Genomic DNA, 15,954 nt, shown 5'->3' on the forward strand with positions numbered 1-15,954 from the left:
CAATACTGGAACTTCACTGCACTCCAGAAGTTCATAGAAGGGTAGATGTTGGTATAGGCCAGCCCTGGACCTGGGTCTAGGAGATATCTCTGAGCTAGTTATCCCACTGGCTCTCCCTGTTCTCACACCCTCAGGTCCAGCTCACTGTCAACCCCAGAAACCAGGGCCCACTCCACCCTGCTGCCCAGGCTAGGAAGTGCTGTAGCAGGTGAGAGGCAGGGATGGCTCTCTTGCTCCCACAGCTCAGGACCAGCTCTCCTACCTGTCTTCATCCATGCTGCCACACTGTAGAGAAGAAGGTGAAGAGCCAACTCTCCCATGCTCACAACCTGCCCCTTTCCCCCCAAACTCCTTCAGGGTATGGGGCCATCTCAGGGGTGCTATGTGGGGCTCTTGCATTATGGCACTAGGCAGGAGTCATGGCTGGGTCTACACCCCCACCCACCCACACAGGGCCTGCATGACACCAGACTGGTGGTCTCAAGCTCACTTTTTTTTTTCAGAGAATACTAGGCTACTAATCATTCAGATGTTCATTCATAGGTCAGAACACTGTGTAGACACTCTTTCCTCTCTGCCACCTACTGACGCACACGTAGCACAGCAGCCACACCTGCCATGCCTCTGGGGGACTGACAGTGTATTTATTTTATTTTAACTTTCTGCAATCTTGACCTAATGATTTCATGGAGTGTTTGCTCTAGATAAGGGTTTGGTCTTCTCTTCCAGTTGCCAGAGACTGTGGATCAAAGTCACATTGTGTGCACTGTCCTATTGTGTAGTTAGACTTGGTTTTGTTACTGGTCCTACAGTTTTCCTCAGAGAGGGCTTAATGATGCAAACTTCCAGTCCTAGGCTCCCAAGGGTGAATTTGCATAAGTCACATGGGGAGACTTGTATAAATTGCAGGGTTTTGGTTTGAGGTTTTGTTTTTTCGGTTTTTTTCCCCCCAACCTTCAGGAATATGAATCAGAAGATCTGGAGAACACATCAGACATTGAAGGAAAAATAAAAGCCGCTTCAGCTGTTCTAAGGATCACAGAGACATATTCTCAACCCCCAAACTCTTGACCCAGTAAGTTGATTGATCTGAATCCTCTCAGAAGCCTGAAATAGAACAAGGGTATTTGTCATTTTAGAAAATACTATTATGTTTAAAAGAAAGGAAGGAAGGAAGCTGGGTGCGAATGGGTTCTTGCATTCCTGGCACTGGAGAGGCTAAGCTGGGAGGACATTAAGCCAATTTCAGCTTCAGAGTGAGTTTGAGGTCAGCCTCGTGAAACAGGGCGTCAGGGAAATGGTTCATGGTGTGAGGGTGCCTGCCACCAAGCCCGATGAGTTTGATCCTTGAACCCACAGGGTACAAAAAGAAAACTAATTCCTGCCAGCTGTCCTCTGACCTCCACATGTTTGCCATGGCATGTACATGCACCTTCACACATATGTGTCGATATTAGTTAGTAATAGAGCTATTTATCAATTAATATTGGAATACAAGAACCTGTATGTGATTATGTAGGAAAGTGGGACTATCTGCCAAATTGCTGCCATTGAGGACTTATTGTTATCCGGTAAATTCTGGAAAGACACAGATGTGTTTTGCTGTGTTTCTGACACAGCAAAAACAAACAATCAGACCAACCCGAGGCCTTGGCAAGTTTGACGTCCTGTGCCAGTTGCCATTGACAGTTTGTATGCATGATCGTGGCTCTAGCACCATAGCTGGCAAGTGACATAGACAGAAAAATTAAGATATTAGACACAGCTGCTCTGTGACTTCACCATCACCTGCTCCTGTTTGTGTTGCACTCTCCTAACCAATTATATTGAACTGATAGTTGGCCTGAAGTTAAAGCCACACTCCCATCAGCAGGTGTGTCCCCGATGTCCGTGTAATCAAAAACACAAGGAAAGAAACCATCCAGCATAAACTGTAGGGCAGCAGCAGGGAGCAATTCCAGTGGAGGCACTACTGCAACCCTTAGAGGTGTAAGGGTTCCCAGACTTCTCTGTTCCTAACGCTTAGCTCTCCCTCCACTTCACCCACCTAGGTAACCATCACCAAAGCCCATTTATTGACAAGGGTCCTATACGAGTTCCCTACACACTGTGTGGGAGAGATTCGGTGGCTAAAACTCTTTCAGAAAAGCAAAGGTAAAGATGAGAGCTGGCATGTATCAGATCTTTCCTCTGAGGCACACAGAGGTGCTAGTGTCAAAACCTTTTTTGTTTTTGTTTTGTTGTTGTTGTTGTTTGCTTTTCTGTTTGTTTTGCTGCTTATGCCCTATGAAGTGGCAGCTACTTTTAGAAGTAAAAGAAAATCATGCTTCATATTGATAATTTTGTATGGATGAATCTTATATTCCAGGCACTGAGAAATAGATATCTTATCATGGAAACATCTGCTGAACTGTTTTTCATTACTACTATCAAATACTTGAGGCTGGATAACTGATGACAAGGAAAAGTTTGTTCTGGCTTATGGTTCTAGAGATCCAATGGCTAGGAGCTTCAAGTGATGGCCTTACTCCTGGCAAAGATCAGGTGGCACAGAGCATCACATGACAAGATGCTGAGACCTGTGATGAGTCTAACCATCTTCTTTCTTCCTTTACAGCCACCAGGGGCAGCATATGCCAATGACTATATTCCTAAGAAGTATATATATCTATCTAAACACCAGAGTCAAATTGAATTTCCACCCTCTTCATACAACCTGCAGGGAGGATTTCAACCTACAAAACCCTGGGAGCTATATTTTAAACGTATCCAAACTGTAACCAGAGCTAAGAGACAGAAATGGTCCAAACTCCAAAGGGCACATTCAAATAGTGGCCCTGTTCATAGGCAGCAGGCTAAAAAGTTATGCAAACAGTTCTTGATGATCAATGCATCGTTGCAAGCTCTGCTCCCTCTTCCAGGAAAGATATTTATCCAGGCATGCACATAATGGCTACTCTTGGCTCCTTCTCATTTTTATTCCCTTTGATTTTATTTTACCTTTGCAGTGAGGTGTCTTTCACTACCTTACTGTAAGCTGTACCAATCTCTAAGAATCCTGTAAATCTTTCCTGCTGTATTTTTTTCATAGCATTTATTCTTATCTGCTTATCAATTCTCCCCACTGGAATGAATGGAGACTATGAATGACAATGGGACTGTTTCCTCTCTCTCTCTCTCTCTCTCTCTCTCTCTCTCTCTCTCTCTCTCTCTCTCTCTGTGTGGTGTGTGTGTGTGTGTGTGTGTGGTGTGTGTCTGTCTGTCTGTCTGTCTCTCTCTCTGTCTGTCTGTCTGTCTCTGTCTCTCTCTGTGTGTCTCTCTCTGTCTCTCTCTCTCTCTTTCTCTGTGTCTCTCTGTCTCTCTCTTTCTCTCTGTGTCTCTCTGTCTCCCCCGTCTCTCTCTCTGTCTCTCTCTGTCCTCTGTCTCTCTCTCTGTCTCTCTCTGTCCTCTGTCTCTGTCTCTGTCTCTCTCTCTCTCTCTCTCTCTCTCTCTCTCTCTCTCTCTCTCTCTCTCTCTCATCCTCAGGGCATAGAATGCTTCCCAGCATATATTAAACATCTCTTGAATTAATTAACAAATGAACAGCTTGTAAGAGCCTGATCTCTTCTTCTCGGTTGGTTTTGAGCAGAGAAGTAAATGACAGCAGTGACAGGCTTCTCAGTGACATGATTATTACCATCACTTCAGGTGAACAGAACCAGCCCTGTGTGATCTCCTCCTGACTGCTACAGAGAGCTGTCATCGTTGGGTCTCTAGGAGGAGGGCATAGCTCTCCAGCATCCCTCTGAGAAGGGAAGATGCAGCTGCAGAGAAGTTGGGACCACACAGCTATTTAACAAGAGAAGGGTTTGAGGGGGCGACTGGAACCATGCCGCAGGGAGGGGAGCTCTGTGTTGATTGGTGATTTGGGGAGGCTAGTCTCTGCTGGGACATCAGTGTGGAGGGGATCAAAAACCTTTGCCACTGGTACTCTCTGGGCCCATGTCAAGGCCTCTTTTTGTTGCTGGTGATAAAGGGCAGTGCATGGCCTATTGTCAGAACATATCCTTACTGCTTTCATCTGACCATCTTCCAAACCTGTGCTCAGTTACCACCCGTCCATAGTCAGTCTAGATGATTCATTTCAAGTCAGGGCCCCAGGCCTCATGCCCATGCTGTAAAGTTTGAAAGGAAACCATAGTAAGTAAATGCAAATGGCCGCACCTGCCTGCTAGTGCGCTGAGATATAATGCAGGCATCCTGATGTGAGCCACTTTACAGTTCTAATTAGGAGAACTTCTCATGGTAACTCTCCCACTCTGTACTAGAAAGAAGAGACAACATAATGATTTTGGCATGCAGTCACATGATGGACAAGCTAACAGCTGGTGTCGGAGCTACAAAAAAGAAAGGAAAAGCAAAAAAAAAAATCTTGCTGGCTTTCCTGTTTGAGGTGGTTTTAAATTGCTTCACTGTATTCGTGTGAGCGTGTGTGTGTATGTGTGCATGCGTGTGTGTGTATGTGTGCATGCGTGTGTGTGTGTGTATGTGTGTGCACGTGTGTGTGCGTGTAGGGGGGTGTTGGGCAAAAGACAATTGTTAAGCGTCTTCCTTGATCACGGTTTCCTTCTGATTTCTGAATCAGGGCCTTTCACTTACTCTGGAGTTTGCTGACTCAGCTAGACTGGCCAGAACAGCTGGCGAGTGAGACCCTGAGATGGGCTCAAACTCAGTTTTCATGTGTGCACTTCACTGACTGAGCTACCCCCTAGCTCCTGAGCTGAAATTTTCTATAACAAACTCAGACATGCTGGATGTCACAAAACAGCACATTTGTTTTCTTCTGGTGCTGTAGGTCTTATTAGATTAACACCAATGCCCTAGTGTAGGCCTGTGTTTCTTTCAGAAGCTCTATGTAAATTTCTGCCCCTTCTTACCATTTTTAGAATCTGCCTTGGCTCGGGGTACCCTTTCTCACATCACCATTTTGTTCTGTTTTGCCTTTCTCTGGGGCCTTTAATGTAGCAGCTGTTTTTAATGAGCTCACCCAGATAAGCCAGAGTAATCTTCTCTTGAATTATTGTCAGCCAGTTAACAGCTGGGCACATAACCTAACATATTCAAAGACTGCTTTAAGTAATAGAACATGGATGTATTTAAGTGGCCAACATTCTGGTTAGCATACCAGTGACGTTACAGAGACACCCTTGATATTCTTTTAAAAGAGATTTTACTTCAGCCTAAAGAAAGCTGAGACAAGTGGGTGACATAATCATGCAATGCGTCATGCCAAAGGGCTGTAGCCTTTCTCTCTTTAGCTTGATGCATGAACTCAGTGCTGCCCATGGATATCAGCTCCTGAAGGAACTCCTGTCTAGAAAACAGAGGAGTGGGCGTTGTAGGCGCAACGCCTGAAGCTCAGTTCTCAGAACTCTATTTGTCAAAGTCTAGATGTAGCATTTCAAAAGTCAAAAGTGACAAGGCCATACTGTCAGCCAACTCCCAGTCACCTCTACCTCAGCAGGGAGCCAAGGTGGGTTGGAAGAGTTTGTGAGAAAGTCAGAGAGCTACCTTCCTGGCCTAGTGGGTCTTTCGTTATTGTAACAAATGTCTGAGATAATCAATTTAATAAAGAAAAATGGCCTAGTTTGGCTCACAGTTTTGGAGGTTCCAAATCATTTCAATTAAGCCCATTGCTTTAGCAGCTCTAGCTCAGCAGTACCGCACAGTAGGAGCTCGTGATGGAAGAAGCTGCTTACTTCCCCATGATGTCATCATTTAAAGGCCCTACCATGGAGACAAGCATTCGGCACATAGGCTGGGAGTGATAATTCAGATCCGAGCCATGCTGCATATTATTGCGGGGCTATGCACTCTTACCCAGCATCCCTTCTGCCCCCTTGCTTTTACAGAAACAGCTTTGGTGACTTGCTGCTTCTAAGCCAGGGTCCATTTGCTGAGAAGCTTAAAGAAACCTCCCCATACCTCCACCTCTCTTTACCTGCTTTGTCACCGGCAGTCAATTGTCCAGATCCTTAAGACCTTATTGATTTAAGTCACAAGGATAAGCTAGAGTATTAAAGGAATATGTTATTTCCTTCTCATTGAACACTTCACTTTAAAGGAGGAATTTTCTAGAAATAAAGGCTAACTAGAATCCAAGAGTGTCTTCTAAATGACAAAATCAGGAAGCTGGAGCATTGAAAGCATCTTTGTCCACTGTGTTTTGTTAATTAGCCTCATCGGTTTTGCCAGCTACAGTAGTTAACTATCCACACCACAGATGCTGCTACAGAGTCTTTACAGAACAAATGGCAGTCTTCTGAGTGTTTTCCTTGCATCTCTGGGTTAAATGTTATAAGATTCCTATTCCTATTAACCAAAGTGGAGTTGCAGGTCTCAAGAAGCCACCATCCTTCGTGTATATGCTTGGTTCTTTGTGTTTGCTCAGGTCTTCCATTGGCTCTGAACGGCATCGGCCACCTGTGTTCACCCATATTTGGTCATTATCTACCCCCAGCTCACTCAGCCTGTAGCAGTTTCCATTGCCCAGCGATCATTAACATCCTCCATTTCCACACTGGAATTCCAGGAAAGGATAGAGAACATTGGCTATAACTGGGCCAAAGGTACCCAAAAGTTACGTTCCCAAATTCTGATATCCTTGATTGTTTTCACTAATTGTAAACTAATACCATCATTCTTATTATTTATTTATGTGCACATGTGTATCTGTCTGTATATGCACATGTGCCTGAGGTTAGAGGCATCCCCTGGATCTAGAGTTACAAGCAGTTGTGAGATGCCTGATGTGGGTTCCGGAAATTGAACTTGGGTCCTTTGCAAGAGCTAAAATACATGTTCTTAACCACTGAGCCATTTCTCCAGCCCGATATGTTATAAATGGACCAAAAGTACCCAAAAGCTCCCAACATCTGCTCTTCTTGATTGCTTTCACTAATTGTAGACTAATACCATTTTTGTAGAATTATCAATTTTAAGTTGGCTAACACATGCAAAGCACAGAGAATTGTCCCACCTGTTTGAAGTGCATCTTATGAACCAACACAATCCACAAAAGACAAATGACAGTCTACCATCTACAGACTGACAGTATGATTGTAAGACCACCTTCTCATATCTATGAGCACTTGACTATGAGAGTTGAGGTAAGTCTAGCGCCTCTTCCCAATCCAGCTGAGCAGAGAGAGACTCCACTGCCCTTCTCAGAGCAGCTCAGTTTCTCTCACCTAAGCATTGCCGTCAGCCTGTGAGCATAGATATGTGGTCTAAGCATCTCTATAGAAGAGGTGTAAGTTTCTCCATCCTCACCAGTTATTGGGACACACCTTTCAGGCATTTGTTCTTCCTGACATGTATGACATTTGGCTTTCAGACTAACACACAGCCCCGAAGTACTTAAAAATCTTAAAACATGCTGACTTTTGTCAAGCTTCAGGAGCTAATAGGTGCTTTTGCATTTGTTTGGGTTATAAGAGAAATATGAGCGTTACCAGAATCAATGTGGAGACATCTTCGTCAACTCTCACAAAGAGAAGCCAACAAAGCAGGGTACTGTGTAGAAGGGTTCTTCTGTATTGCTGCCTGATAATACCTATCACAGTGTAAGGGCAAAATTCATGCCATTATCTATGTGTAATGTATATTCTGCAATTAATGATGGTCTGTATGAGAACTTGTCCCCTACGTGACCCTTCTCCCTGCATTCTGGGAATGACACCTGCCAGCAGTCCCCAGAAACTCCACTGGAGTGATGACATACAATCAGCTCCCAATGTCCCTGTGAGATAAAAAGACTTCCCCTCCAGACTCAGCCTCCACCCAACCTGCCTAAAGATCAACATTCCTGGGACCCGCAACCCCTGCTCCCCCCCCCTTTTTTTAAAGATTTATTTATTATTATGTATACAGTGTTGTCTGCATGTACACCTGCAGGCCAGAAGAGGGCATCAGATTACATTACAGATGGTTGTGAGCCACCATGTGGTTACTGGGAATTGAACTCAGGACTTTTAGAAAAGCAGGTGGTGCTCTTAACCACTGAGCCATCTCTCCAGCCCATTGCCCTTGAAGCTGAGCGTCACTCTCATATCCTGCTGCATCAGGAAGGATTGTGATCTAAAACTCTGAGCCCATAATACAGGACCCTGTGTTTGTTGCATTGGTGTCGAGTCCTGGTGGTCTTTTTTGAGGGTCTCACGATCTGGGGGATCTCGGTATTACAAATTCAGAAAATAAGAAAGAATAATCAGACACATCACCAGAGAGTAAGCCATGTGGCTTGAAAAGCTACCGATGTTAGTTCCCTCGGATGTCAATTACGCCAAGAGAGCTTGGGCATGATGCAGGGTGTAGGGCTGGCTCTGAGGTAGCTTGAGATAATGTTTTCTAAGAAAACAATAATTTAGGATTGTAAGTATGAAATGAGACAGCAGGCTGAGGCTGTCGCTCAGCAATGCAGTGCTGTCCTGGCATGAGCAACTCTGTGTTGAAGCCCCACACCTCAAGTGGAAATAAAACAGGAGTGAGTGAGCGAGCTACCAAGATGCCACCAGAGAAACAGCTCTGAAGCATAATGTGTTCTGGCTTCAGCCCATGCACTTGGGTCCATGAAGAACTCTGGTTCTCACCAAAGTCTGCACAGAGCCTCGAAGGCTCCATCAGCCTAGGGACAACCCTCAATAGGCTGCCGGCTCTGGGTCTGCACAGCTCCCAGAGAGCTTTACCTGCCATCTTGGGAGACTTGGTCTTCATGGGGAGCCAACCACAGGGGAGAATAGGCGCTGTTCATTCTATTGGATGGCATGCCCCTTGCATCACCACCTTCTCCATGAAAAGAGGCCAAGTGACCATGATACAGTGGAAGGCAGAGCTCCTGCACTCTGCCTCCTCAGCAGACCAACCTCACTGATCTCCAGTTTCTTTATATGGACCCGCAACACTGCCTTCCTCACACTCTGCCTTCCTCACACTGTTGTCAAGAAGAAGCACAAGCACCAAACTCTAAAGCCTTATATAAATTTTGGTGTGATTTCACTCTCCTTAGCAGGCCCTGTCTGTGAAGGAACAATGACAGCACGTGTGATGGCTACCCTTGGTGGTCAGTTTGACTACACCTGGAATTAACTACAATTCAAAAATGGAGGGCACATCAGAGAGGGATTTTTGCTTGTTATTTTTTCTTTAACTTTTACTGATATGTCTATGATTTACACATCATGCACTAAAATCCCTCTCCTCCCCCAGCCCCAGTAAAATAAAACAAACAAACAGAAAATCTTGTCACAGAAGGTGTAGTGTATCACACAGTACAGCCTTTTGTCCACATATGTTGACTTTCAAATGTTCATTTGGTTGGAGGCCTACCCTATCATTACCGGATCCTCACGGGGACTGCTGTCGGATATCCTGTTGTTGCTGTGTGTCAAGGAGATCCTTAATCTTTGAATCTGCAAGTCCAGCCCCTTCATGTGTTCCAGCAGGTCATACATGGGGTAGATGGTGGGGTGAGGTCCACTCAGAGCCCTGGATCAGTTTTAAGTAGGAAGATCCATTTCTAATCCAGATCCTGAAGCAGGAAGACACAGGACTTTAATCTGGGCCACACCTTTTGCTGGAATCCTATGTAAGTACTTGGAAGAAGGAAGCCTGCTCATTGCCTGCTTGCCAACGCCTTGCTAGCAAGTCCATCAACTCCTGCCCCACCCCATTCCCAGCATTAAAGCCTACATCTTTGGGATTCCAGTGTATACTGAAGACCAGCTGAGGCATTCAGTCTCGTGAACTGAGCAACCACTGGATTCTTGGGCTTTCCAGTCACAGCCACCCATTGTTGGGTTAGCTGGGAGTCATTCTAATAAACCCCCCTTCCATGTGTTTCTGCAGAGGTTTAGCTCTAAGCCTGTTTCTTTAGAGAGCCCTGGCTAATGCAGCGAGCCAGTGGGCATCTGGAAAGAGGAACAGACATTGCATCATCTCCCCAGCTCAGCTGATGCAGCTGTACTTTCTGGATTTCTGTCCATCTGGATGCAACACTCTGATTACCGTGATGAGTCTGCATTCTTTAAGGGCCCGAGACTAATTCATTCCAATCTCTTTTACCAAATTAAATTGTCCTCACCATGATCACAGTGGAAGGATAATCACAACTTGAGGAGCTGGGACAGTCCAGGCAGACAATGAAGGATGCTTCCTGCAGCACCATCCACTGGGGAAGAAAGTGAGATTGAGATATCTAACCCAGACCAGAGCTCTAGATTAGTGGCCTTTGCAAGATCCTGGTATTCAATAAACTTTAAGAAAAGCTGTTTCTAAAGATGTCCTAGTGGGGAAAAGTTGATGGCGAACTTTCCTTGAAGGAGGGGGACTTTTAAATTTCAAGAAAAAAAAGTGCAATAGATAAATGACCCCAAGGTCCCACCCATACTGAAGAGCTGTTGGCAGTAAGTAGTTGTTGGGGAAGAGAGAATCGTTCTTTATTGAGGGCATGGACAGTGTGAGGGTTTTCATACTTTATTGTAGAAGTGTGAGTATTTGTACGCCCCATGTGAAGTAATAGCTTTTTGTTTTGTTTTGTATCTTTGTTTTTTGCTTCATAGGTGGAAGAAGTCATGTAAGGACTTTGTTAAAATATATTTTTCAGAATTCTTTCCCAGATAGTAATTTGAACAAGAATTTGAACAAGAATATATGGTGATTTAGATTTAGAAATGGTGATTTAAAGGGCCAACATTTGAAAAACATTTAAAGAGAGCCTAGGCTAATAGTTTGTGAATTAAACTGTGATAAAACCGTAGAATAGAACTTCATGCAGCTATTTTTGTTAAACCCAGGACTATATCCATTAACCTGAGAGTGCTGCCCTTCTGCTGCCCCATTATGAAAGCAGTGCCTGTAGTGAGCCCGAGTTCAGTTTCAATCAATCACCTACAGCTTCTGGGGATGCTGAGAACAATGATTTTGGAAGTCCAGTGTGATGTGTAAGTATGGCCCCCTGCAACCTGGGAAGAGCCCGAGGCAGGATGATCACAAGTTTAAGACCTGCCTAGGGATAGAATGAGCTCAAGGCCACCTCTGCAAGTTAATACGACTCTACCTCACTGTGGAAAGTAAAGACAGGGCTGGAAAATAGCTCGCTGGTATATGTGTAGTGTGTAAAATGCCCTCGCTTCAAGCCAATCCAACCCCCAAAAGGTGTCAGTGTGTATGTGTGTGTGTGTGTGTGTGTGTGTGTGTGTGTGTGTGTGTGTGTGTGTGTGTGTGTGTGTTGAAGAGTCACTGGGCTGTTTATTCTAGTGGAGATGGAGACATCTGTGTTTGTCATCCAACTGCCTCATTGTGTAGGGTTCTATGTTTCTGCAGCAACCTGCATTGCAAGTGATCTGTTGGACAGGATCCTGGTAATATACTGTTGGTACCCACAGACCTCCGTGCTGGACTATTTTCAAGTTGAAAGAGAAAGCATTCTTCTTGGGATCCTTCCTCTTGATAGGTAGGCTTCACAGTTAACTGTTGCATCTCCGTATTTTGTGACAGCAAAACATGGATTTATTCTGCATAAGTAAGCATTCGCTTCTCTACTTGCAAATGAGCCGTCACTCGCGGTCTCCCTGGACCTCTGCCACACCACTCTCCTTCATCCACAGGGCATCAGAAGTGACAGGGACAGTCCCAATGTGCCTACCTGTCTCTTCGTTGCTCTTTGTGTACTTTCCGCTGTTGGTTATGGTGAGAGGCCACTGAGAATGACCCGGGAAATCTGGGATTCAAGGTATAAACATGATTCAGTGATGCTCCTGGAGTTTATTACTCAACCCCAGTGAGTGGACAGCGCAGTTGAAGTTAGTTCAAGCTAAAGCTAAGGTAATTTTAAACTGACTGCTCCAACCTTGTTTGATGCCTGCATCTGTCTGCATAAAGAAGGCAAGACTGCCCTCTGCTGTCTGAAAGTAAGCTTTACATGGATTTAGTTTTATTTTTCATACCTAGCCATCCTCAGGGTTCAGACTTCACCAGAGTAAATAATTAAAAATTAAAGCTTAGCGTTGCTGTAGATACAAAACGCACTTGGGGAAGTTGAATCTTTCAAAATCATTCCTTAGGAAGCCAGCTTTGGCGAAGCCTCCGGTAAACGACTTCCTGTTTCTAAAATCAGCACGCATTCAGTCCCTTGGGAATCTGATCTAAACTGCAACTTCTCTTTTTCACTAGACCCCATGTCCTTTTGCTCACTCTGGCCTCCCATTAGGCCCACTGTTGCTTCCCTTCCAGGCACAGCTCCTTTGGACACGTCTTCCATCAGTCCACGTCTTCCATCAGTCCACGTCTTCCGCTTTCCGCAGCCGACCCCTCAGAACTCTGCAGCCTCGGTGCTCCCACCAGAGCTTTGAGGACCATAATCCTAGGTACACAAACTGGTTCTAGTTACTTCCTTGCTTCAGACTCAAACCTGGAAACTAGATGAAGCTTTTATGTAGATTTAGTTAATACTCTGTACAACTACTAGTATCATGACAGAAAGTGTATATATACATAATAATATTATAGATTTTAGGATAATATACCTTAAAAATTAGGGAGTAAAATGAAAGCCAAAAGATTATAAAATCAGGGGCAATAGAGAAACCCCTCCTTTTTTGTTCACCTTTGTCCCACACCAGGTGTCTCCTCTAAAAGGAGACGAAGATTTTGTATTTTCCTTTAACAAGCACGCATAGATTAAGAGAGGGAGAGAGCCATGCTCCAACATCAAAGCCAGCTTTAACATAAAGACCATTTGGCACTTATGTCTGTAGCAGGCAGAAAGACAAGACGGAGACGGAAAATACCACTCGGACAATTTACTTTTTCTTGTCACATTTTCTCTTGATAATTTGTCCCTTTTCTTCAGATGTTTCATTTGTCAAGTGGTCTCCGGATTCCTTAATTAGATAGATGTTTTTATTCTCCTGGAAAGATAAAAACAAAACCCTACCCCAAACTCAACTCTGGAGAGGTTTCTTTTTTGGCGGGTTATATCTTTCCTAGGGCAAAATGATTTGGGGGGTTTTGTTTGTTTTTATTTTTGGGGGGGTGGTGGCAATAAAAAAAAAGCATTATCCCTCAGTTGAAGTTTTTTAAAAGTTCTTTTTGAAAAATTGAAATGAAATAAACCCTTAAGTACATTTATTTTTGGATTATAAAGGACATTCATTTTAAATTTCAGCCTGCCTTTACCAAGTGCCGTTTGAAACTAAATCACTGTAATTCCTATGTGCCTCTGTCTGTCAGGTGCTGGGATCAAAGGCGTGAACCACCACACCTGGATCTACGTTTTTCTCTACTTGCAACTTGGTCTGTATCAGGCTGGCCTTGAACCCAGAGATCTGCATGCTTCTGTCTCCAGAGTGTTGGGATTAAAGACATATGGCTCCTAAATGCTAGGATTAAAGTTGTGAACCACCACAATCCTACTCATTTTAACTGTAGGATTTAGAAAGCAGCTAATTTATAGGGATGTGCCTCCTGTGTCTGCTAGGATTAAAGACACGGACATTTTTTTTTTTTTTTTAAATCTTAGTTCCAACTACTCTGAACTTGTAGCGATTTAGAAAACTAGTTTGAACTGTAACAAGCCCTTTAAAGTTACTTAAAACATTTCAAATCTCCCTCCCTGTGTAGCCTTGGCTGTACTGGATTCGGCTGCCTGAGCTCATAGAGATCCTCTTGCCTCTGCCTCTCCAAGTATATTTCAAATCTCTTAACTGTGTTTTTAATAACAAACAATAGAACATCCTTTTTATTTCAAAAAAAAAAAAAAAAGCTTTAGTCTTATATGTTACTTTGAACTGAATGACCAAGCTGTCTGGTGAACTATTACCTCTCTTTAGGAGACCTCTCGTTTGAATCTAATTCTTATGAATTTTGATGTTATCCACAGCTTTTCTCCTCCTGTGGAAACAAAGGCAAAGCCTCTTCCCCAGCATAACACAGATCCTGGTTTCCATTCTGAGGTCAGCACATCTTTACAATATACAGGCTGATTTAATACAGCAGGGTGTCCCCCTTCCCCCCTTATCCAATGTCTCTCTGCAGCTGCTGTTCCTTTCTCATTAGCATTTTAGAAATTTAACATTGTAATCTATCTCTGGGGGTCTCTATTACCCCTTTCTGTTCATTAAGCATATCTCTTAAAGTGTGATTAGATCTTTCTACAACTGTAGGATTGTGTGGTGTACCTGTAATATGCTGTATGTTGTAATTTGAGAAAAAGTTTCATTTTACTAGAGACATTTGCTGGAGCACTGTCAGTCTTAATTTGTACAGGTATCCCCATAATAGTCGTAACTTCTAAACACATGTGTTAATTAGAGAATCAGCCTTTCCAGAACTTAAAGCAATTGCCCACTGAAATCTTGAATAAGTATCTATAGCATGGTGTCCATACACATTGTCTCACTAGAGACACTAAGGTCCACAGAGAAACCCTGAGAGCATAGAGAAATTAAATGTCATCAGTTCTATTAGTAAAAATGTATTCTCTTGACAAGAGTTAAATTGTGCCAACACAGCATACAAAAATAAGAAACGTGATTCATTTTAAAAAGGTCTACACAGGGGCTTTTACTTCCATCCAAGTGGCCGGATCTATCTACTGTGTTCCTCAGGGTATCAGCTTCTTCACTAAAACAGAAGTTGATTGTGTGGGAGCTTCTGACCCACCCGAGTTGTAACTCAAGGTCGGAGCATTAAAAGACCCACAGGTACTAATGACTAGTGAAACTGTGTGTCAGAAGGCCGTCACGGCGTGCAGTGCACACTGGCCTAGGGGTGTGACTCACTGGTAGAGCATGTGCCTAGCATGCTGCGGCCTTGGCATTCAGCCTCATTCCTTCAACTTTTTAATAGATCAAACAAACGACAATAAATGGATCGGAAAATGAAGACATGACAGGATACAAAACCTGTTTTAAATTTTAAGATTTGTCAAGATGTAGCAGTCAATTGCAAGCCTACCAAAGTGTAAGCAACTCTTAAGACACTTGGATGTGTGGCATATCACGTTTCAAAAGCCAAAACCAGGAATAAAGATAGTATACCCCTTATTAGAGGATTAATCTATATTGTATAAAATAGCTCCTCTTTGAGTGAACCACTGCCAACAAACTTGGGGTTACTATAGACCTCACAAGATGCCGACTTCTAAAAATGACTAGAAAAATGACACAAAAAAATCCCTTTATGTCATTCTGCATGAAATGATTTGCTGGTACAAAAATCTGGAAAGTATTCACCACAGTAGATAGTAACACAGAAGTCTTCCCTGCACAGCTACTTATTTAAACGCACAGCCTTAAAAGTGTATGCACCATTGGTTTATTTATTTTTTTGCATTTTATTATAATTTATTCAGATTACATCCCAAACATTATCCCCTCATTTGTATCTTTCCATCCCCACCTTCCCTCCCTGGTTTAAGTTATCTTAATGCTGTCTTCTCCAAAGGAAATAAAAGTGTCACTTCAAAAAAAAAAAAAAAAAAAAAAAAAAAAGAATAGTTGGCCTTCCCACTGACAAGCAGCACCCAGCTCTCCTCCCAGCTGGGGTCAGCACAGGCTATGCCCTCAGATGGATACTGAGGTGCACACTCGCACTCCATGCTTCTGCATAAATGTGAGCTCAGAGAGATCGTGATATCTGCAGCCAGCAAACACTAATTTTTAACACCATGATTCAATTTTGTTTTTTCTTTAGGCACATTTTTAAAATGTTTTATTTTTTAATTGAATCAATTCATACAAAATAACCCTGTTACATTAAAACATCCCCCATGATTTTCCAATGTGGAAGCATTCAATGAACAAAGTAACTGTAATAGTTCATTAACCCCCATCTAAACATATTCTCTAAGACTTGTCCAGATCACGAAAGCTGATTCAGGCAGGCTCTGCATAACTACTCCACACTTGTTATAAA

At 43.3% G+C, this 15,954-nt stretch overlaps 1 non-coding gene across 1 annotated transcript; it reads right to left on the reverse strand.

The window, feature by feature from the left end:
- Window positions 1-505: 505 nt before the first annotated feature.
- LOC127194106 (small nucleolar RNA SNORA17) lies at window positions 506-636 on the reverse strand. The gene has a single exon (XR_007831237.1). It is a non-coding gene; the product is annotated as a small nucleolar RNA SNORA17 (small nucleolar RNA).
- Between the last annotated feature and the right edge of the window lie 15,318 nt (window positions 637-15,954).

This window comes from Acomys russatus, chromosome 9, assembly GCF_903995435.1.
Source record: "Acomys russatus chromosome 9, mAcoRus1.1, whole genome shotgun sequence".
Taxonomy (NCBI): Eukaryota; Metazoa; Chordata; class Mammalia; order Rodentia; family Muridae; genus Acomys; species Acomys russatus.